General features: G+C 46.9%; 13 non-coding genes across 13 annotated transcripts; all 13 read left to right on the forward strand.

The window, feature by feature from the left end:
* The first annotated feature begins 40 nt into the window (after positions 1–40).
* Positions 41–122, forward strand: TRNAL-UAG (transfer RNA leucine (anticodon UAG)). Its single transcript has one exon. It is a non-coding gene; the product is annotated as a tRNA-Leu (tRNA).
* Positions 123–1,166: 1,044 nt separating this feature from the next.
* Positions 1,167–1,249, forward strand: TRNAL-AAG (transfer RNA leucine (anticodon AAG)). Its single transcript has one exon. It is a non-coding gene; the product is annotated as a tRNA-Leu (tRNA).
* A 423-nt stretch (positions 1,250–1,672) lies between these two features.
* On the forward strand, positions 1,673–1,754 carry TRNAL-UAG (transfer RNA leucine (anticodon UAG)). The gene has a single exon. It is a non-coding gene; the product is annotated as a tRNA-Leu (tRNA).
* A 1,045-nt stretch (positions 1,755–2,799) lies between these two features.
* On the forward strand, positions 2,800–2,881 carry TRNAL-AAG (transfer RNA leucine (anticodon AAG)). Its single transcript has one exon. It is a non-coding gene; the product is annotated as a tRNA-Leu (tRNA).
* A 423-nt stretch (positions 2,882–3,304) lies between these two features.
* On the forward strand, positions 3,305–3,386 carry TRNAL-UAG (transfer RNA leucine (anticodon UAG)). Its single transcript has one exon. It is a non-coding gene; the product is annotated as a tRNA-Leu (tRNA).
* A 1,045-nt stretch (positions 3,387–4,431) lies between these two features.
* Positions 4,432–4,513, forward strand: TRNAL-AAG (transfer RNA leucine (anticodon AAG)). Its single transcript has one exon. It is a non-coding gene; the product is annotated as a tRNA-Leu (tRNA).
* Positions 4,514–4,936: 423 nt separating this feature from the next.
* TRNAL-UAG (transfer RNA leucine (anticodon UAG)) lies at positions 4,937–5,018 on the forward strand. Its single transcript has one exon. It is a non-coding gene; the product is annotated as a tRNA-Leu (tRNA).
* A 1,045-nt stretch (positions 5,019–6,063) lies between these two features.
* TRNAL-AAG (transfer RNA leucine (anticodon AAG)) lies at positions 6,064–6,145 on the forward strand. The gene has a single exon. It is a non-coding gene; the product is annotated as a tRNA-Leu (tRNA).
* A 423-nt stretch (positions 6,146–6,568) lies between these two features.
* On the forward strand, positions 6,569–6,650 carry TRNAL-UAG (transfer RNA leucine (anticodon UAG)). The gene has a single exon. It is a non-coding gene; the product is annotated as a tRNA-Leu (tRNA).
* A 1,045-nt stretch (positions 6,651–7,695) lies between these two features.
* On the forward strand, positions 7,696–7,777 carry TRNAL-AAG (transfer RNA leucine (anticodon AAG)). Its single transcript has one exon. It is a non-coding gene; the product is annotated as a tRNA-Leu (tRNA).
* A 423-nt stretch (positions 7,778–8,200) lies between these two features.
* TRNAL-UAG (transfer RNA leucine (anticodon UAG)) lies at positions 8,201–8,282 on the forward strand. Its single transcript has one exon. It is a non-coding gene; the product is annotated as a tRNA-Leu (tRNA).
* Positions 8,283–9,328: 1,046 nt separating this feature from the next.
* TRNAL-AAG (transfer RNA leucine (anticodon AAG)) lies at positions 9,329–9,410 on the forward strand. Its single transcript has one exon. It is a non-coding gene; the product is annotated as a tRNA-Leu (tRNA).
* A 423-nt stretch (positions 9,411–9,833) lies between these two features.
* Positions 9,834–9,915, forward strand: TRNAL-UAG (transfer RNA leucine (anticodon UAG)). Its single transcript has one exon. It is a non-coding gene; the product is annotated as a tRNA-Leu (tRNA).
* Positions 9,916–20,194: the final 10,279 nt, after the last annotated feature.

A 20,194-nucleotide genomic window follows, 5' to 3' on the forward strand; every position in this document is an offset into this window, starting at 1 on the left:
AACCTCATTTTAAAAGCACACAAAAGATCGATATCGGCAAGGTAGTGTGGCCGAGCGGTCTAAGGCGCTGGATTTAGGCTCCAGTCTCTTTGGAGGCGTGGGTTCAAATCCCACCACTGCCAGTCTGCAACTTCTATCTTGCCTCACAGGCCTCTTGTGGATCTCCTACGTCCCTTCATCAACAAGAAAGCTCAAATACTTCTCTTTTCCTCCATCAGCTTGCACAACAACATGAATGAGGCGTACCCAGCACCACACTTTCTTTCACCGCTACAAAGGAATACAGTTTAGAAAAAAAAAGTGCTTAAAATGGCTTAAGACCTTTACATGCACTTTTCCACTGGATTCTGACAATGTGCCACAGCTCATAACTCCTGGCTGTGGAGGACCTTTTGACAGCAACAGTGGCAACAGATAGGACTTTCTACAAAGTAAACAGGGCAAAGATCTCATTTAGATTACTGAGGTGAGATCTGCCCCTATTACCCAATAGTAGGCAAATGTTTCCTCTCAATTGTAGGTGAATGGCATTTTAGGTATACGTGCAATAGCATCTATTCCAGTGCTACGGGCTACATTGTACATTGTACGTAAGTGGACAATTGTGATTTTTTTAGACAGGTGACATTACTTTTGCATAAAAGCTGATACATTAACTACGTGGGCAGTTAGGGGTTTGAGAGGATGTCTTTTATTGTACGCCAGGCCAAAGCAGGTTTTCTCAACCAGGGTTCCCTGGAAGCCCAAGCTTCCTTCAGGACTTTTCAGGGGTTCCCTGGCATTTTCCCCACTTGCCCCAGTAAGGTCGGTTTCCTTGAGATGCAAAAATTATTTTAAGGCTTCCTCCAGGGTCTCATGATGGGAATACACCATGAGATTTTTTGGCAGATAGTTGGTTCGATAGATAATTTAATGCATATCCGATCTGATTTTCGATCGAAAAATCGATCGGGAAAAGCGATCGGACAGTAGGTGCTGCACTCAGTGGTATCAGAGCAATGGAACAAAAGTCAGTACTGTTATGCGTTCTTCCTTATGGAACTGAGAATGGCTGCCAACATGCAGCATATCCCCAGATGATAACCTGTTGACGGCACAGTAATTAACCGCTTAACCTTTGACTCTTGAAAAACGTGTCTTAAAGCACGCAAGAGTAGACATCCGCAGGCTAGTGTGGCCGAGCGGTCTAAGGCACTGGATTAAGGCTCCAGTCTCCTCGGAGGCGTGGGTTCAAATCCCACCACTGCCAGCCTTTAACTTCTCGCTTGCTTGACAAGGATGTACTATGTAGGAAAGATAAGGCCTCAGCTCCTCTGGTTTTAACACTTGCTCAAATACTTGTCCAAGCTTATACATCAGGGCCACTTGAGGAGCTTATCTTGGTCAGAAATTAATGGATTAGTCTTCTCAAATGTAGCATTTGAGAAGACTAATCCATTGATTCTGCTGTGGCATAGAGTGCTTTACCTGCACTTTCCTAGGTGCTGTCATCAGAGGCATAGAACCAAAGCCAGTACTGTCAAGTGTTTTCTCTTTCCGCGGTAATGAGAATAGGTGCATACATGCAGCATGTCCCCAGTTGATTACTTGTTGATGGCACAATAATGAACCACTCAACATTCCACTCATACAAACCTCATTTTAAAAGCACACAAAAGATCGATATCGGCAAGGTAGTGTGGCCGAGCGGTCTAAGGCGCTGGATTTAGGCTCCAGTCTCTTTGGAGGCGTGGGTTCAAATCCCACCACTGCCAGTCTGCAACTTCTATCTTGCCTCACAGGCCTCTTGTGGATCTCCTACGTCCCTTCATCAACAAGAAAGCTCAAATACTTCTCTTTTCCTCCATCAGCTTGCACAACAACATGAATGAGGCGTACCCAGCACCACACTTTCTTTCACCGCTACAAAGGAATACAGTTTAGAAAAAAAAAGTGCTTAAAATGGCTTAAGACCTTTACATGCACTTTTCCACTGGATTCTGACAATGTGCCACAGCTCATAACTCCTGGCTGTGGAGGACCTTTTGACAGCAACAGTGGCAACAGATAGGACTTTCTACAAAGTAAACAGGGCAAAGATCTCATTTAGATTACTGAGGTGAGATCTGCCCCTATTACCCAATAGTAGGCAAATGTTTCCTCTCAATTGTAGGTGAATGGCATTTTAGGTATACGTGCAATAGCATCTATTCCAGTGCTACGGGCTACATTGTACATTGTACGTAAGTGGACAATTGTGATTTTTTTAGACAGGTGACATTACTTTTGCATAAAAGCTGATACATTAACTACGTGGGCAGTTAGGGGTTTGAGAGGATGTCTTTTATTGTACGCCAGGCCAAAGCAGGTTTTCTCAACCAGGGTTCCCTGGAAGCCTAAGCTTCCTTCAGGACTTTTCAGGGGTTCCCTGGCATTTTCCCCACTTGCCCCAGTAAGGTCGGTTTCCTTGAGATGCAAAAATTATTTGAAGGCTTCCTCCAGGGTCTCATGATGGGAATACACCATGAGATTTTTTGGCAGATAGTTGGTTCGATAGATAATTTAATGCATATCCGATCTGATTTTCGATCGAAAAATCGATCGGGAAAAGCGATCGGACAGTAGGTGCTGCACTCAGTGGTATCAGAGCAATGGAACAAAAGTCAGTACTGTTATGCGTTCTTCCTTATGGAACTGAGAATGGCTGCCAACATGCAGCATATCCCCAGATGATAACCTGTTGACGGCACAGTAATTAACCGCTTAACCTTTGACTCTTGAAAAACGTGTCTTAAAGCACGCAAGAGTAGACATCCGCAGGGTAGTGTGGCCGAGCAGTTTAAGGCGCTGGATTAAGGCTCCAGTCTCCTCGGAGGCGTGGGTTCAAATCCCACCACTGCCAGCCTTTAACTTCTCGCTTGCTTGACAAGGATGTACTATGTAGGAAAGATAAGGCCTCAGCTCCTCTGGTTTTAACACTTGCTCAAATACTTGTCCAAGCTTATACATCAGGGCCACTTGAGGAGCTTATCTTGGTCAGAAATTAATGGATTAGTCTTCTCAAATGTAGCATTTGAGAAGACTAATCCATTGATTCTGCTGTGGCATAGAGTGCTTTACCTGCACTTTCCTAGGTGCTGTCATCAGAGGCATAGAACCAAAGCCAGTACTGTCAAGTGTTTTCTCTTTCCGCGGTAATGAGAATAGGTGCATACATGCAGCATGTCCCCAGTTGATTACTTGTTGATGGCACAATAATGAACCACTCAACATTCCACTCATACAAACCTCATTTTAAAAGCACACAAAAGATCGATATCGGCAAGGTAGTGTGGCCGAGCGGTCTAAGGCGCTGGATTTAGGCTCCAGTCTCTTTGGAGGCGTGGGTTCAAATCCCACCACTGCCAGTCTGCAACTTCTATCTTGCCTCACAGGCCTCTTGTGGATCTCCTACGTCCCTTCATCAACAAGAAAGCTCAAATACTTCTCTTTTCCTCCATCAGCTTGCACAACAACATGAATGAGGCGTACCCAGCACCACACTTTCTTTCACCGCTACAAAGGAATACAGTTTAGAAAAAAAAAGTGCTTAAAATGGCTTAAGACCTTTACATGCACTTTTCCACTGGATTCTGACAATGTGCCACAGCTCATAACTCCTGGCTGTGGAGGACCTTTTGACAGCAACAGTGGCAACAGATAGGACTTTCTACAAAGTAAACAGGGCAAAGATCTCATTTAGATTACTGAGGTGAGATCTGCCCCTATTACCCAATAGTAGGCAAATGTTTCCTCTCAATTGTAGGTGAATGGCATTTTAGGTATACGTGCAATAGCATCTATTCCAGTGCTACGGGCTACATTGTACATTGTACGTAAGTGGACAATTGTGATTTTTTTAGACAGGTGACATTACTTTTGCATAAAAGCTGATACATTAACTACGTGGGCAGTTAGGGGTTTGAGAGGATGTCTTTTATTGTACGCCAGGCCAAAGCAGGTTTTCTCAACCAGGGTTCCCTGGAAGCCCAAGCTTCCTTCAGGACTTTTCAGGGGTTCCCTGGCATTTTCCCCACTTGCCCCAGTAAGGTCGGTTTCCTTGAGATGCAAAAATTATTTTAAGGCTTCCTCCAGGGTCTCATGATGGGAATACACCATGAGATTTTTTGGCAGATAGTTGGTTCGATAGATAATTTAATGCATATCCGATCTGATTTTCGATCGAAAAATCGATCGGGAAAAGCGATCGGACAGTAGGTGCTGCACTCAGTGGTATCAGAGCAATGGAACAAAAGTCAGTACTGTTATGCGTTCTTCCTTATGGAACTGAGAATGGCTGCCAACATGCAGCATATCCCCAGATGATAACCTGTTGACGGCACAGTAATTAACCGCTTAACCTTTGACTCTTGAAAAACGTGTCTTAAAGCACGCAAGAGTAGACATACGCAGGGTAGTGTGGCCGAGCGGTCTAAGGCGCTGGATTAAGGCTCCAGTCTCCTTGGAGGCGTGGGTTCAAATCCCACCACTGCCAGCCTTTAACTTCTCGCTTGCTTGACAAGGATGTACTATGTAGGAAAGATAAGGCCTCAGCTCCTCTGGTTTTAACACTTGCTCAAATACTTGTCCAAGCTTATACATCAGGGCCACTTGAGGAGCTTATCTTGGTCAGAAATTAATGGATTAGTCTTCTCAAATGTAGCATTTGAGAAGACTAATCCATTGATTCTGCTGTGGCATAGAGTGCTTTACCTGCACTTTCCTAGGTGCTGTCATCAGAGGCATAGAACCAAAGCCAGTACTGTCAAGTGTTTTCTCTTTCCGCGGTAATGAGAATAGGTGCATACATGCAGCATGTCCCCAGTTGATTACTTGTTGATGGCACAATAATGAACCACTCAACATTCCACTCATACAAACCTCATTTTAAAAGCACACAAAAGATCGATATCGGCAAGGTAGTGTGGCCGAGCGGTCTAAGGCGCTGGATTTAGGCTCCAGTCTCTTTGGAGGCGTGGGTTCAAATCCCACCACTGCCAGTCTGCAACTTCTATCTTGCCTCACAGGCCTCTTCTGGATCTCCTACGTCCCTTCATCAACAAGAAAGCTCAAATACTTCTCTTTTCCTCCATCAGCTTGCACAACAACATGAATGAGGCGTACCCAGCACCACACTTTCTTTCACCGCTACAAAGGAATACAGTTTAGAAAAAAAAAGTGCTTAAAATGGCTTAAGACCTTTACATGCACTTTTCCACTGGATTCTGACAATGTGCCACAGCTCATAACTCCTGGCTGTGGAGGACCTTTTGACAGCAACAGTGGCAACAGATAGGACTTTCTACAAAGTAAACAGGGCAAAGATCTCATTTAGATTACTGAGGTGAGATCTGCCCCTATTACCCAATAGTAGGCAAATGTTTCCTCTCAATTGTAGGTGAATGGCATTTTAGGTATACGTGCAATAGCATCTATTCCAGTGCTACGGGCTACATTGTACATTGTACGTAAGTGGACAATTGTGATTTTTTTAGACAGGTGACATTACTTTTGCATAAAAGCTGATACATTAACTACGTGGGCAGTTAGGGGTTTGAGAGGATGTCTTTTATTGTACGCCAGGCCAAAGCAGGTTTTCTCAACCAGGGTTCCCTGGAAGCCCAAGCTTCCTTCAGGACTTTTCAGGGGTTCCCTGGCATTTTCCCCACTTGCCCCAGTAAGGTCGGTTTCCTTGAGATGCAAAAATTATTTGAAGGCTTCCTCCAGGGTCTCATGATGGGAATACACCATGAGATTTTTTGGCAGATAGTTGGTTCGATAGATAATTTAATGCATATCCGATCTGATTTTCGATCGAAAAATCGATCGGGAAAAGCGATCGGACAGTAGGTGCTGCACTCAGTGGTATCAGAGCAATGGAACAAAAGTCAGTACTGTTATGCGTTCTTCCTTATGGAACTGAGAATGGCTGCCAACATGCAGCATATCCCCAGATGATAACCTGTTGACGGCACAGTAATTAACCGCTTAACCTTTGACTCTTGAAAAACGTGTCTTAAAGCACGCAAGAGTAGACATCCGCAGGGTAGTGTGGCCGAGCGGTCTAAGGCGCTGGATTAAGGCTCCAGTCTCCTCGGAGGCGTGGGTTCAAATCCCACCACTGCCAGCCTTTAACTTCTCGCTTGCTTGACAAGGATGTACTATGTAGGAAAGATAAGGCCTCAGCTCCTCTGGTTTTAACACTTGCTCAAATACTTGTCCAAGCTTATACATCAGGGCCACTTGAGGAGCTTATCTTGGTCAGAAATTAATGGATTAGTCTTCTCAAATGTAGCATTTGAGAAGACTAATCCATTGATTCTGCTGTGGCATAGAGTGCTTTACCTGCACTTTCCTAGGTGCTGTCATCAGAGGCATAGAACCAAAGCCAGTACTGTCAAGTGTTTTCTCTTTCCGCGGTAATGAGAATAGGTGCATACATGCAGCATGTCCCCAGTTGATTACTTGTTGATGGCACAATAATGAACCACTCAACATTCCACTCATACAAACCTCATTTTAAAAGCACACAAAAGATCGATATCGGCAAGGTAGTGTGGCCGAGCGGTCTAAGGCGCTGGATTTAGGCTCCAGTCTCTTTGGAGGCGTGGGTTCAAATCCCACCACTGCCAGTCTGCAACTTCTATCTTGCCTCACAGGCCTCTTGTGGATCTCCTACGTCCCTTCATCAACAAGAAAGCTCAAATACTTCTCTTTTCCTCCATCAGCTTGCACAACAACATGAATGAGGCGTACCCAGCACCACACTTTCTTTCACCGCTACAAAGGAATACAGTTTAGAAAAAAAAAGTGCTTAAAATGGCTTAAGACCTTTACATGCACTTTTCCACTGGATTCTGACAATGTGCCACAGCTCATAACTCCTGGCTGTGGAGGACCTTTTGACAGCAACAGTGGCAACAGATAGGACTTTCTACAAAGTAAACAGGGCAAAGATCTCATTTAGATTACTGAGGTGAGATCTGCCCCTATTACCCAATAGTAGGCAAATGTTTCCTCTCAATTGTAGGTGAATGGCATTTTAGGTATACGTGCAATAGCATCTATTCCAGTGCTACGGGCTACATTGTACATTGTACGTAAGTGGACAATTGTGATTTTTTTAGACAGGTGACATTACTTTTGCATAAAAGCTGATACATTAACTACGTGGGCAGTTAGGGGTTTGAGAGGATGTCTTTTATTGTACGCCAGGCCAAAGCAGGTTTTCTCAACCAGGGTTCCCTGGAAGCCCAAGCTTCCTTCAGGACTTTTCAGGGGTTCCCTGGCATTTTCCCCACTTGCCCCAGTAAGGTCGGTTTCCTTGAGATGCAAAAATTATTTTAAGGCTTCCTCCAGGGTCTCATGATGGGAATACACCATGAGATTTTTTGGCAGATAGTTGGTTCGATAGATAATTTAATGCATATCCGATCTGATTTTCGATCGAAAAATCGATCGGGAAAAGCGATCGGACAGTAGGTGCTGCACTCAGTGGTATCAGAGCAATGGAACAAAAGTCAGTACTGTTATGCGTTCTTCCTTATGGAACTGAGAATGGCTGCCAACATGCAGCATATCCCCAGATGATAACCTGTTGACGGCACAGTAATTAACCGCTTAACCTTTGACTCTTGAAAAACGTGTCTTAAAGCACGCAAGAGTAGACATCCGCAGGGTAGTGTGGCCGAGCGGTCTAAGGCGCTGGATTAAGGCTCCAGTCTCCTCGGAGGCGTGGGTTCAAATCCCACCACTGCCAGCCTTTAACTTCTCGCTTGCTTGACAAGGATGTACTATGTAGGAAAGATAAGGCCTCAGCTCCTCTGGTTTTAACACTTGCTCAAATACTTGTCCAAGCTTATACATCAGGGCCACTTGAGGAGCTTATCTTGGTCAGAAATTAATGGATTAGTCTTCTCAAATGTAGCATTTGAGAAGACTAATCCATTGATTCTGCTGTGGCATAGAGTGCTTTACCTGCACTTTCCTAGGTGCTGTCATCAGAGGCATAGAACCAAAGCCAGTACTGTCAAGTGTTTTCTCTTTCCGCGGTAATGAGAATAGGTGCATACATGCAGCATGTCCCCAGTTGATTACTTGTTGATGGCACAATAATGAACCACTCAACATTCCACTCATACAAACCTCATTTTAAAAGCACACAAAAGATCGATATCGGCAAGGTAGTGTGGCCGAGCGGTCTAAGGCGCTGGATTTAGGCTCCAGTCTCTTTGGAGGCGTGGGTTCAAATCCCACCACTGCCAGTCTGCAACTTCTATCTTGCCTCACAGGCCTCTTGTGGATCTCCTACGTCCCTTCATCAACAAGAAAGCTCAAATACTTCTCTTTTCCTCCATCAGCTTGCACAACAACATGAATGAGGCGTACCCAGCACCACACTTTCTTTCACCGCTACAAAGGAATACAGTTTAGAAAAAAAAAAGTGCTTAAAATGGCTTAAGACCTTTACATGCACTTTTCCACTGGATTCTGACAATGTGCCACAGCTCATAACTCCTGGCTGTGGAGGACCTTTTGACAGCAACAGTGGCAACAGATAGGACTTTCTACAAAGTAAACAGGGCAAAGATCTCATTTAGATTACTGAGGTGAGATCTGCCCCTATTACCCAATAGTAGGCAAATGTTTCCTCTCAATTGTAGGTGAATGGCATTTTAGGTATACGTGCAATAGCATCTATTCCAGTGCTACGGGCTACATTGTACATTGTACGTAAGTGGACAATTGTGATTTTTTTAGACAGGTGACATTACTTTTGCATAAAAGCTGATACATTAACTACGTGGGCAGTTAGGGGTTTGAGAGGATGTCTTTTATTGTACGCCAGGCCAAAGCAGGTTTTCTCAACCAGGGTTCCCTGGAAGCCCAAGCTTCCTTCAGGACTTTTCAGGGGTTCCCTGGCATTTTCCCCACTTGCCCCAGTAAGGTCGGTTTCCTTGAGATACAAAAATTATTTGAAGGCTTCCTCCAGGGTCTCATGATGGGAATACACCATGAGATTTTTTGGCAGATAGTTGGTTCGATAGATAATTTAATGCATATCCGATCTGATTTTCGATCGAAAAATCGATCGGGAAAAGCGATCGGACAGTAGGTGCTGCACTCAGTGGTATCAGAGCAATGGAACAAAAGTCAGTACTGTTATGCGTTCTTCCTTATGGAACTGAGAATGGCTGCCAACATGCAGCATATCCCCAGATGATAACCTGTTGACGGCACAGTAATTAACCGCTTAACCTTTGACTCTTGAAAAACGTGTCTTAAAGCACGCAAGAGTAGACATCCGCAGGGTAGTGTGGCCGAGCGGTCTAAGGCGCTGGATTAAGGCTCCAGTCTCCTCGGAGGCGTGGGTTCAAATCCCACCACTGCCAGCCTTTAACTTCTCGCTTGCTTGACAAGGATGTACTATGTAGGAAAGATAAGGCCTCAGCTCCTCTGGTTTTAACACTTGCTCAAATACTTGTCCAAGCTTATACATCAGGGCCACTTGAGGAGCTTATCTTGGTCAGAAATTAATGGATTAGTCTTCTCAAATGTAGCATTTGAGAAGACTAATCCATTGATTCTGCTGTGGCATAGAGTGCTTTACCTGCACTTTCCTAGGTGCTGTCATCAGAGGCATAGAACCAAAGCCAGTACTGTCAAGTGTTTTCTCTTTCCGTGGTAATGAGAATAGGTGCATACATGCAGCATGTCCCCAGTTGATTACTTGTTGATGGCACAATAATGAACCACTCAACATTCCACTCATACAAACCTCATTTTAAAAGCACACAAAAGATCGATATCGGCAAGGTAGTGTGGCCGAGCGGTCTAAGGCGCTGGATTTAGGCTCCAGTCTCTTTGGAGGCGTGGGTTCAAATCCCACCACTGCCAGTCTGCAACTTCTATCTTGCCTCACAGGCCTCTTGTGGATCTCCTACGTCCCTTCATCAACAAGAAAGCTCAAATACTTCTCTTTTCCTCCATCAGCTTGCACAACAACATGAATGAGGCGTACCCAGCACCACACTTTCTTTCACCGCTACAAAGGAATACAGTTTAGAAAAAAAAAGTGCTTAAAATGGCTTAAGACCTTTACATGCACTTTTCCACTGGATTCTGACAATGTGCCACAGCTCATAACTCCTGGCTGTGGAGGACCTTTTGACAGCAACAGTGGCAACAGATAGGACTTTCTACAAAGTAAACAGGGCAAAGATCTCATTTAGATTACTGAGGTGAGATCTGCCCCTATTACCCAATAGTAGGCAAATGTTTCCTCTCAATTGTAGGTGAATGGCATTTTAGGTATACGTGCAATAGCATCTATTCCAGTGCTACGGGCTACATTGTACATTGTACGTAAGTGGACAATTGTGATTTTTTTAGACAGGTGACATTACTTTTGCATAAAAGCTGATACATTAACTACGTGGGCAGTTAGGGGTTTGAGAGGATGTCTTTTATTGTACGCCAGGCCAAAGCAGGTTTTCTCAACCAGGGTTCCCTGGAAGCCCAAGCTTCCTTCAGGACTTTTCAGGGGTTCCCTGGCATTTTCCCCACTTGCCCCAGTAAGGTCGGTTTCCTTGAGATGCAAAAATTATTTTAAGGCTTCCTCCAGGGTCTCATGATGGGAATACACCATGAGATTTTTTGGCAGATAGTTGGTTCGATAGATAATTTAATGCATATCCGATCTGATTTTCGATCGAAAAATCGATCGGGAAAAGCGATCGGACAGTAGGTGCTGCACTCAGTGGTATCAGAGCAATGGAACAAAAGTCAGTACTGTTATGCGTTCTTCCTTATGGAACTGAGAATGGCTGCCAACATGCAGCATATCCCCAGATGATAACCTGTTGACGGCACAGTAATTAACCGCTTAACCTTTGACTCTTGAAAAACGTGTCTTAAAGCACGCAAGAGTAGACATCCGCAGGGTAGTGTGGCCGAGCGGTAGTGATGCTCAAATACCCCTTTTTAAAATTCGAGTTTGGTCGAATTCGAATAGTAAATTATTCGAGGTCAGTCGAATATTCGAGTCGAATAATTTTTACTATTCGATTCGACCTCGGACTTCGAGCTCACTATTTGAGTCGGTATTCGAGCTAACTATTCGAGCTGACTATTCGAATTGGCCTTAAATAGCTTCCCAACACTTGTTTTGAGGGTTAATGATGCAAGAAACATATTTTTTTCCAAGTGACAACAGCAAGGGATTATGTGGGGATGTTCCTTTAAAAAAAAAAAAAGGTGAAAAGAGAAGTTGTGTCCAGAATTTTGTTCAGTACTGTATATACTTCTTCTTCTTCTTCTTCTTTATCTTCTATATCTTCTTCTTCTTCTTCTATATCTTCTTCTTCTTCTTCATCTTCTTCTTCTTCTTCTTCATCTTCTTCATCTTCATCTTCTTCATCTTCATCTTCTTCATCTTCTTCATCTTCATCTTCTTCATCTTCTTCTTCATCTTCTTCATCTTCTTCATCTTCATCTTCTTCATCTTCTTCTTCATCTTCTTCATCTTCATCTTCTTCATCTTCTTCTTCTTCTTCTTCTTCATCTTCTTCTTCATCTTCTTCATCTTCTTCTTCATCTTCTTCATCTTCATCTTCTTCATCTTCTTCTTCATCTTCTTCATCTTCATCTTCTTCATCTTCTTCTTCATCTTCTTCATCTTCATCTTCTTCATCTTCTTCTTCTTCTTCTTCTTCTTCTTCTTCATCTTCTTCTTCATCTTCTTCATCTTCTTCTTCATCTTCTTCATCTTCATCTTCTTCATCTTCTTCATCTTCATCTTCTTCATCTTCTTCTTCATCTTCTTCATCTTCTTCATATTCATCTTCTTCATCTTCTTCTTCATCTTCTTCATCTTCATCTTCTTCATCTTCTTCTTCTTCATCTTCTTCTTCATCTTCTTCATCTTCTTCTTCATCTTCTTCATCTTCATCTTCTTCATCTTCATCTTCATCTTCATCTTCTTCATCTTCTTCTTCATCTTCTTCTTCTTCTTCTTCTTCTTCTTCTTCTTCATCTTCTTCTTCATCTTCTTCATCTTCTTCTTCATCTTCTTCATCTTCATCTTCATCTTCATCTTCATCTTCTTCATCTTCTTCTTCATCTTCTTCATCTTCTTCATCTTCATCTTCTTCATCTTCTTCTTCATCTTCTTCATCTTCATCTTCTTCATCTTCTTCTTCTTCTTCTTCTTCTTCTTCTTCTTCATCTTCTTCTTCATCTTCTTCATCTTCTTCTTCATCTTCTTCTTCATCTTCTTCATCTTCTTCTTCATCTTCTTCATCTTCTTCTTCATCTTCTTCATCTTCTTCTTCTTCTTCATCTTCTTCTATATCGTCTTCTTCGTCACTTATTTCTCTTTTCATTTTTTTTTTTTTAAAGAAATGCAGCTATTTTTGAGCGTAACAACAAATAGCTGGTGGCGCACGCATGTTGGAAGCGCCATTGTATGTGCTCCCTGGCAGTGGAAACACACAGACAGCAGGAGGTAAATTTAGCAGCAGGAGGAGGAGGATGAGTGTGTGGCAGCATGCAGTCAATGAGGCAGGCAGCGTGACATAATAGCCCTGGTACCTAGCGGTGATACCATGGCTGTAAATAAACACAACAGGAGGTCCCAGACAGCGGTCGTGCAGCCCACATTGTGTCCAATACACAACTGGGACAACACAGTTTTCAACCCGGGCACCTCAGAAAAATTAAACCTTTTTTTGTAATGGTTTTGTAGTTTTGGTTTTACAACCAATTACACAGATATATAGCTATTTTTTGACGTAATAGCTGGTGGCAGAGTGGCAGCAGAAGGTAAATCTGTGTACCCTGGCGGTGGGAAACACAGACAGACAGCAGCAGCAGCAGGAGGAGGAATGGAGGAGAGTAATTATGTGAGCAGCTATTGTTTGACGTAATAGCTGGTGGCAGTGTGGCAGCAGAAGGTAATTCTGTGTACCCTGGCAGTGGGAAACACAGACAGACAGCAGCAGCAGGAGGAATGGAGGAGTAGTGTGAGTGTGGCAGCAGGTAGGCAGCGTGACATAATAGCCCTGGTACCTAGCGGTGATACCAGGGCCGTAAATAAACACAACAGGAGGTCCCAGACAGCGGTCGTGCAGCCCACATTGTGTCCAATACACAACTGGGACAACACAGTTTTCAACCCGGGCACCTCAGAAAAATTAAACCTTTTTTTTTTTTAATGGTTTTTTGGTTTTTGGTTTTACAACCAATTTAGCTATTTTTGGACGTAATAGCTGGTGGCAGAGTGGCAGCAGAAGAAGGTAATTCTGTGTACCCTGGCAGTGGGAAACACAGACAGACAGCAGCAGCAGGAGGAGGAATGGAGGAGTAGGCGAGCAGCTATTGTTTGACGTAATAGCTGGTGGCAGAGTGGCAGCAGAAGGTAAATCATCTGTGTACCCTGGCAGTGGGAAACACAGACAGACAGCAGCAGCAGCAGCAGGAGGAGGTATGGAGGAGCAGTGTGAGTGTGGCAGCAGGTAGGCAGCGTGACATAATAGCCCTGGTACCTAGCGGTGATACCAGGGCCGTAAATAAACACAACAGGAGGTCCCAGACAGCGGTCGTGCAGCCCACATTGTGTCCAATACACAACTGGAACAACACAGTTTTCAACCCGGGCACCTCAGAAAAATTAAACCTTTTTTTTTTTTAATGGTTTGTTTGGTTTCGGTTTTGCAACCAATATAGCTATTGTTTGACGTAATAGCTGGTGGCAGAGTGGCAGCAGAAGAAGGTCATTCTGTGTACCCTGGCAGTGGGAAACACAGACAGACAGCAGAAGGGCAGTACACAGCAGCCCACTGTAGGTGTAAAATGTGTGGCTGCAGGCGACGTAATAGTCAAAGTGAACCAGGCTGGCTTAGTGAGCAGGAGCCAGGAGGTGGTAAAGGGTGGTAAGGCACATTAACGATGGTTCCGGCAGCCAGTTCATGTCCCCCTCTCGCCGACAACAGGGGCCAGGAACTCGCCTTCCACCCACGCCTGGTTCATCTTGAGAAACGTCAGTCTGTCCACAGACTTGTGAGACAGACGTGAGCGTTTCTCGGTGACCACGCCACCAGCTGCACTGAAGCAGCGCTCGGACAGCACGCTGGAAGGGGGGCAGGACAGCACTTCCAGGGCGTACTGCGCTAGCTCGCTCCAGATCTCCATGCGCTTGACCCAATACTCCATGGGATCAACAGGGGCATCGCTGTCAAGCCCGCTGTACGACCCCATGTAGTCAGCCACCATGCGGGTCAGGCAATGGCTGTGACCGGAGGAGGATGCTGCTGCATGCATCTCCTCTCTAGTCACTGCTGCCGGAGCCTCTACAGTCCTGTAGAGCTCGTGGCTGAGAGACAGCAGGTCTGTGGGGCGCTTGCTGCTGCTGGATGCAGGCACCTGCTGCTGCCTCTGTGCTAGCTGCTGGACAGTGGGGGTGGAAGGCTGGGGGAAGGCTTCCTCCAAGCGCTCAACAAGGGCCTGCTGCAAGCTCCTTATTTGTTGCGCTGGGTCTCCTCCTGCAGGCGGCAGGAACTGGCTCAACTTCCCCTTGAGGCGTGGGTCCAACATCATGCTGATCCAGATGTCCTCCCTCTGCTTCATCTGGATCACCCTGGGGTCCCTGCGCAGGCACGCCAGCATGTGCGCTGCCATTGGGAAGAGGCGGGCCACGTCTGCTGGCACATCGACGTCAGTGCTGTCCTCATCCTCCTCCTCTGCCGCCTCATCCTCTCTCCACCCCCGCACCAACTCAGCTGCGCTGTGCTGATCCCCCTCATCAGCAGCCAGGTCAGGGACCTCCACCAAGTCCTCCTCCTCCTCCCCCTCAGAGGTGGACTGCGCAGCTGGTTGCCGCTCCTGCTGGTCCAAGGCTGCCGCTCCCTGTTCCAGCAAACCATCGAGGGCCCTGTTCAGCAGAGAAACCAGGGGCACCCACTCGCAGACCATAGCATGGTCCCTGCTCACCATGTTTGTGGCCTGCAGGAAGGGAGCCAGCACAAAGCACACCTGCTGCATGTGCCTCCAGTCATCATCGGGGACGATGGACGGGATGTTGCTGGTCTTGTCCCTTCTCCGAGCTGCGGAAACAGTGGCCAGGGCAAGGTACTGGTTGACAGCGTGCCTCTGTTCAACCATACGCTCCAACATCGCCAGGGTGGAGTTCCAGCGAGTCGGAACGTCAATGATCAGCCGATGGCGTGGCAGATCCAGCTCCTTTTGCACGTCTTCCAGGCTCGCACAGGCTGCAGCCGAGCGCCGGAAGTGACGCACAACATTCCTTGCCGTTTCCAGCAGTTCGCCCATCCCCTGGTAGGTGCGCAGGAACTTCTGCACCACCAGGTTCAGCACGTGGGCAAGACAGGGGATGTGGGTCAGGTTTCCCCTGTCTATGGCAGCAACCAGATTGGCCCCATTGTCGGACACCACCTCTCCGACTCTGAGGCCTCTGGGGGTCAGCCAAATCCTCTCCTGCTCCTGGAGTTTGGCCAACACGTGGGCTGCCGTCAGCTTGGTCTTGCCAAGGCTGACCAAGTGCAGCAGCGCTTGGCAGTGGCGGGCCTTCACGCTGCTGCTGAGGCGGGGGGTTTGGCCAGGTGTGGCGGAGGATGGCAGAGGATCGGAGGAACCCGCTGCAGTTCCCCTGACCCTGCGGGGTGGCACCACCCACTGTGTTGCTGCTGCTGCTGCTGCTGTGCCCGCTGCTGCTCTCCCATCCTCACCCCCTTCCACCAAGCTGACCCAGTGGACAGTGAAGGACAGGTAGCGGCCTGTCCCGAAGCGGCTGCTCCAGGAGTCCATGGTGACGTGGACCCTTTCACCAACCGCGTGCTCCAGCCCTCGCTCCACATTGGCCATCACAAAGCGGTGCAGTGCTGGAATGGCCTTGCGGGAGAAAAAGTGTCTGCTGGGGAGCTGCCAGTCTGGGGCTGCACAAGCAAGCAGCGCCCGCATGTCGCTCCCCTCCTGCACGAGCGTGTACGGCAGGAGTTGGGAGCACATGGCCCGTGCCAGCAAGCCGTTCAGCTGCCGCACGCGACGGCTGCTGGGAGGCAGAGCCCTAACCACCCCCTGGAAGGACTCGCTCAAAAGGCTCTGGCGTGGCCTTTTGCTGACACGGGAATCACCAGACACAGCGGAGGAGGCCACTGAGGACTGGCTGCCAGAACAGGCCTCAGTGTCGGCGGCAGGAGTTGCAGAGGGGGGAGGAGCAGTGCGTTTCCGCACTCCTGCTGGTGCTGCTGGAGGAGCAGGAGGGCGGGTGGCTGCTGTTGCTGCTGCTGAAGGCTGTGCAGTGATGGGTGTGGTGCCACTGCCAGCACCAGATGCCTTCAGCCTCTGGAACTCCTCATGCTGGTGGAAATGTTTAGCCGCAAGGTGGTTGATCAGCGAGCTGGTGCTGAACTTTAAGGGGTCTGCACCTCTGCTCAACTTCCGCTGACAGTGGTTGCAAGTGGCGTACTTGCTGTACACAGTGGGCATGGTGAAAAAGCGCCAGATTGGTGACAGAAACATCCCCCTACGGCATGGAAGCGCTGCTGCCTGTCTCCCTGTGGTGGTTGGGGGGGGGGCTTGGGTGCGGCTGGTGGTGGTACTGGCTGATGCTGCTGCTGCTGCTGCTGAGCCTGAGACACCAGCAGGCTGTGGGTCGCTGCCAATGCTTGCAATGATGCGCCTCCTTGCAAGGCCCACAAGCGCATCCTCCTCCTCCTCCGAGCTGCTGAGGACGACATCCCCTGGAGGTGGTGGCACCCAGTCTCTGTCTGTCACCGGGTCATTAACATCATCCTCCCCCTCCTCAAACATGTCCTGCTGGGATGATGACCCCCCAAACTCCTCTCCTGATGCATGGATGGGCTGCTTGACTGTCGCCACAGTCTTGCTGTCCAATCCCTCATCCCCCAAAGTGCCCATCAGCATCTCCTCCTCAAAATCGCCAACAACAGCAGACAATTGACTCATCATGCCTGGGGTCAAAAGAGTGCTGAATGAGAGGTCGGCGACTGACGGTGAACTGGCCTCCTCCCCAGACCCTGCTGGGCGGCTGCTGCGAACAGGGGTGGTGGTGGTGGTGGTGGTGAGGGTGGAGGCCTCGGATGCAGAGCTGATGGCGGGCTGCTCATCCTCCGTCATGAGTTGCACCACAGTGTCTGCATCCTTTTCCTCAATGGGACGTTTCCGACCCGGCTGGAGGAAAATCGGAGCAGGTGCTACACGCTGCTGCTGCTGTGTCTCTGCAGCGTGAGTTGCAGATGCTCCTGCTGGGCGGCGCCCAAGGCGTCCACGGCCAGTGGCTATGGGAGGAATGTTAGCCACTGACGCTGCTGCTGCTGCTGCGGAACTGTGCATGGTGGCGCGCCCGCGGCCGCGGCTTGCCACAATGCTGCTCCCTCTCCTCCTGATTCCCTTGCTGCCCTTCCCCTTGCCCAAACCGCGCTGGCTGCCACTTCCAGACATCTTAAATGTTTTGGGCGTATAGACAAAAGTTTTGTAAAAGGGCGGGTGAAAAGTGGGGTACTTTAATGGAGTGGGTTGGTTGGTGAGGTGACTGAGTGAGTGTCCCCTAGTACAGTAAGTAAGTAGTAACAGTCAGGAAGTACAACTAGCAGTTACAATAATCAGTAGTAATCACAAGTAAATTTAGTGTGTGTACACTCAGACAGTGAGTGCACGCACGCAGGAGCTAGTAGCCTATGAACACAGTGACTGAGTGTCCTAGACTCCTAGTACAGTAAGAGTAAGTAGTAACAGTAAGTAGAACTAACTAATTACAATAATCAATCAGCGATCAGAAGGAAATGGAGTGTGGGTGGTGTGTGTACACTCAGACAGTGAGTGACCGCACGCAGGAGCTAGTAGCCTATGAACACAGTGACTGAGTGTCCTAGACTCCTAGTACAGTAAGAGTAAGTAGTAACAGTAAGTAGAACTAACTAATTACAATAATCAATCAGCGATCAGAAGGAAATGGAGTGTGGGTGGTGTGTGTACACTCAGACAGTGAGTGACCGCACGCAGGAGCTAGTAGCCTATGAACACAGTGACTGAGTGTCCTAGACTCCTAGTACAGTAAGAGTAAGTAGTAACAGTAAGTAGAACTAACTAATTACAATAATCAATCAGCGATCAGAAGGAAATGGAGTGTGGGTGGTGTGTGTACACTCAGACAGTGAGTGACCGCACGCAGGAGCTAGTAGCCTATGAACACAGTGACTGAGTGTCCTAGACTCCTAGTACAGTAAGAGTAAGTAGTAACAGTAAGTAGAACTAACTAATTACAATAATCAATCAGCGATCAGAAGGAAATGGAGTGTGGGTGGTGTGTGTACACTCAGACAGTGAGTGACCGCACGCAGGAGCTAGTAGCCTATGAACACAGTGACTGAGTGTCCTAGACTCCTAGTACAGTAAGAGTAAGTAGTAACAGTAAGTACAACTAACTAATTACAATAATCAATCAGCGATCAGAAGGAAATGGAGTGTGGGTGGTGTGTGTACACTCAGACAGTGAGTGACCGCACGCAGGAGCTAGTAGCCTATGAACACAGTGACTGAGTGTCCTAGACTCCTAGTACAGTAAGAGTAAGTAGTAACAGTAAGTAGAACTAACTAATTACAATAATCAATCAGCGATCAGAAGGAAATGGAGTGTGGGTGGTGTGTGTACACTCAGACAGTGAGTGACCGCACGCAGGAGCTAGTAGCCTATGAACACAGTGACTGAGTGTCCTAGACTCCTAGTACAGTAAGAGTAAGTAGTAACAGTAAGTAGAACTAACTAATTACAATAATCAATCAGCGATCAGAAGGAAATGGAGTGTGGGTGGTGTGTGTACACTCAGACAGTGAGTGACCGCACGCAGGAGCTAGTAGCCTATGAACACAGTGACTGAGTGTCCTAGACTCCTAGTACAGTAAGAGTAAGTAGTAACAGTAAGTAGAACTAACTAATTACAATAATCAATCAGCGATCAGAAGGAAATGGAGTGTGGGTGGTGTGTGTACACTCAGACAGTGAGTGACCGCACGCAGGAGCTAGTAGCCTATGAACACAGTGACTGAGTGTCCTAGACTCCTAGTACAGTAAGAGTAAGTAGTAACAGTAAGTAGAACTAACTAATTACAATAATCAATCAGCGATCAGAAGGAAATGGAGTGTGGGTGGTGTGTGTACACTCAGACAGTGAGTGACCGCACGCAGGAGCTAGTAGCCTATGAACACAGTGACTGAGTGTCCTAGACTCCTAGTACAGTAAGAGTAAGTAGTAACAGTAAGTACAACTAACTAATTACAATAATCAATCAGCGATCAGAAGGAAATGGAGTGTGGGTGGTGTGTGTACACTCAGACAGTGAGTGACCGCACGCAGGAGCTAGTAGCCTATGAACACAGTGACTGAGTGTCCTAGACTCCTAGTACAGTAAGAGTAAGTAGTAACAGTAAGTACAACTAACTAATTACAATAATCAATCAGCGATCAGAAGGAAATGGAGTGTGGGTGGTGTGTGTACACTCAGACAGTGAGTGACCGCACGCAGGAGCTAGTAGCCTATGAACACAGTGACTGAGTGTCCTAGACTCCTAGTACAGTAAGAGTAAGTAGTAACAGTAAGTAGAACGAACTAATTACAATAATCAATCAGCGATCAGAAGGAAATGGAGTGTGGGTGGTGTGTGTACACTCAGACAGTGAGTGACCGCACGCAGGAGCTAGTAGCCTATGAACACAGTGACTGAGTGTCCTAGACTCCTAGTACAGTAAGAGTAAGTAGTAACAGTAAGTAGAACTAACTAATTACAATAATCAATCAGCGATCAGAAGGAAATGGAGTGTGGGTGGTGTGTGTACACTCAGACAGTGAGTGACCGCACGCAGGAGCTAGTAGCCTATGAACACAGTGACTGTCTGACTGAGTGTCCTAGACTCCTAGTACAGTAAGAGTAAGTAGTAACAGTAAGTACAACTAACTAACAATAATCTATCAGTAATCAGAAGGAAATAGAGTGTGTGTACACACAGACAGTGAGTGAGTGCACACACGCAGGAGCTAGCTAGTAGCCTATAAACAGTGACAGTCAGTGAGTGTCCTACTCCTAGTACAGTATAACTACAATACTATTAGTAAAGGACAGCAGAAATACTGGTATAGATGA

The sequence above is a fragment of the Hyperolius riggenbachi genome, chromosome 12, assembly GCF_040937935.1.
Source record: "Hyperolius riggenbachi isolate aHypRig1 chromosome 12, aHypRig1.pri, whole genome shotgun sequence".
Lineage (NCBI taxonomy): Eukaryota > Metazoa > Chordata > Amphibia > Anura > Hyperoliidae > Hyperolius > Hyperolius riggenbachi.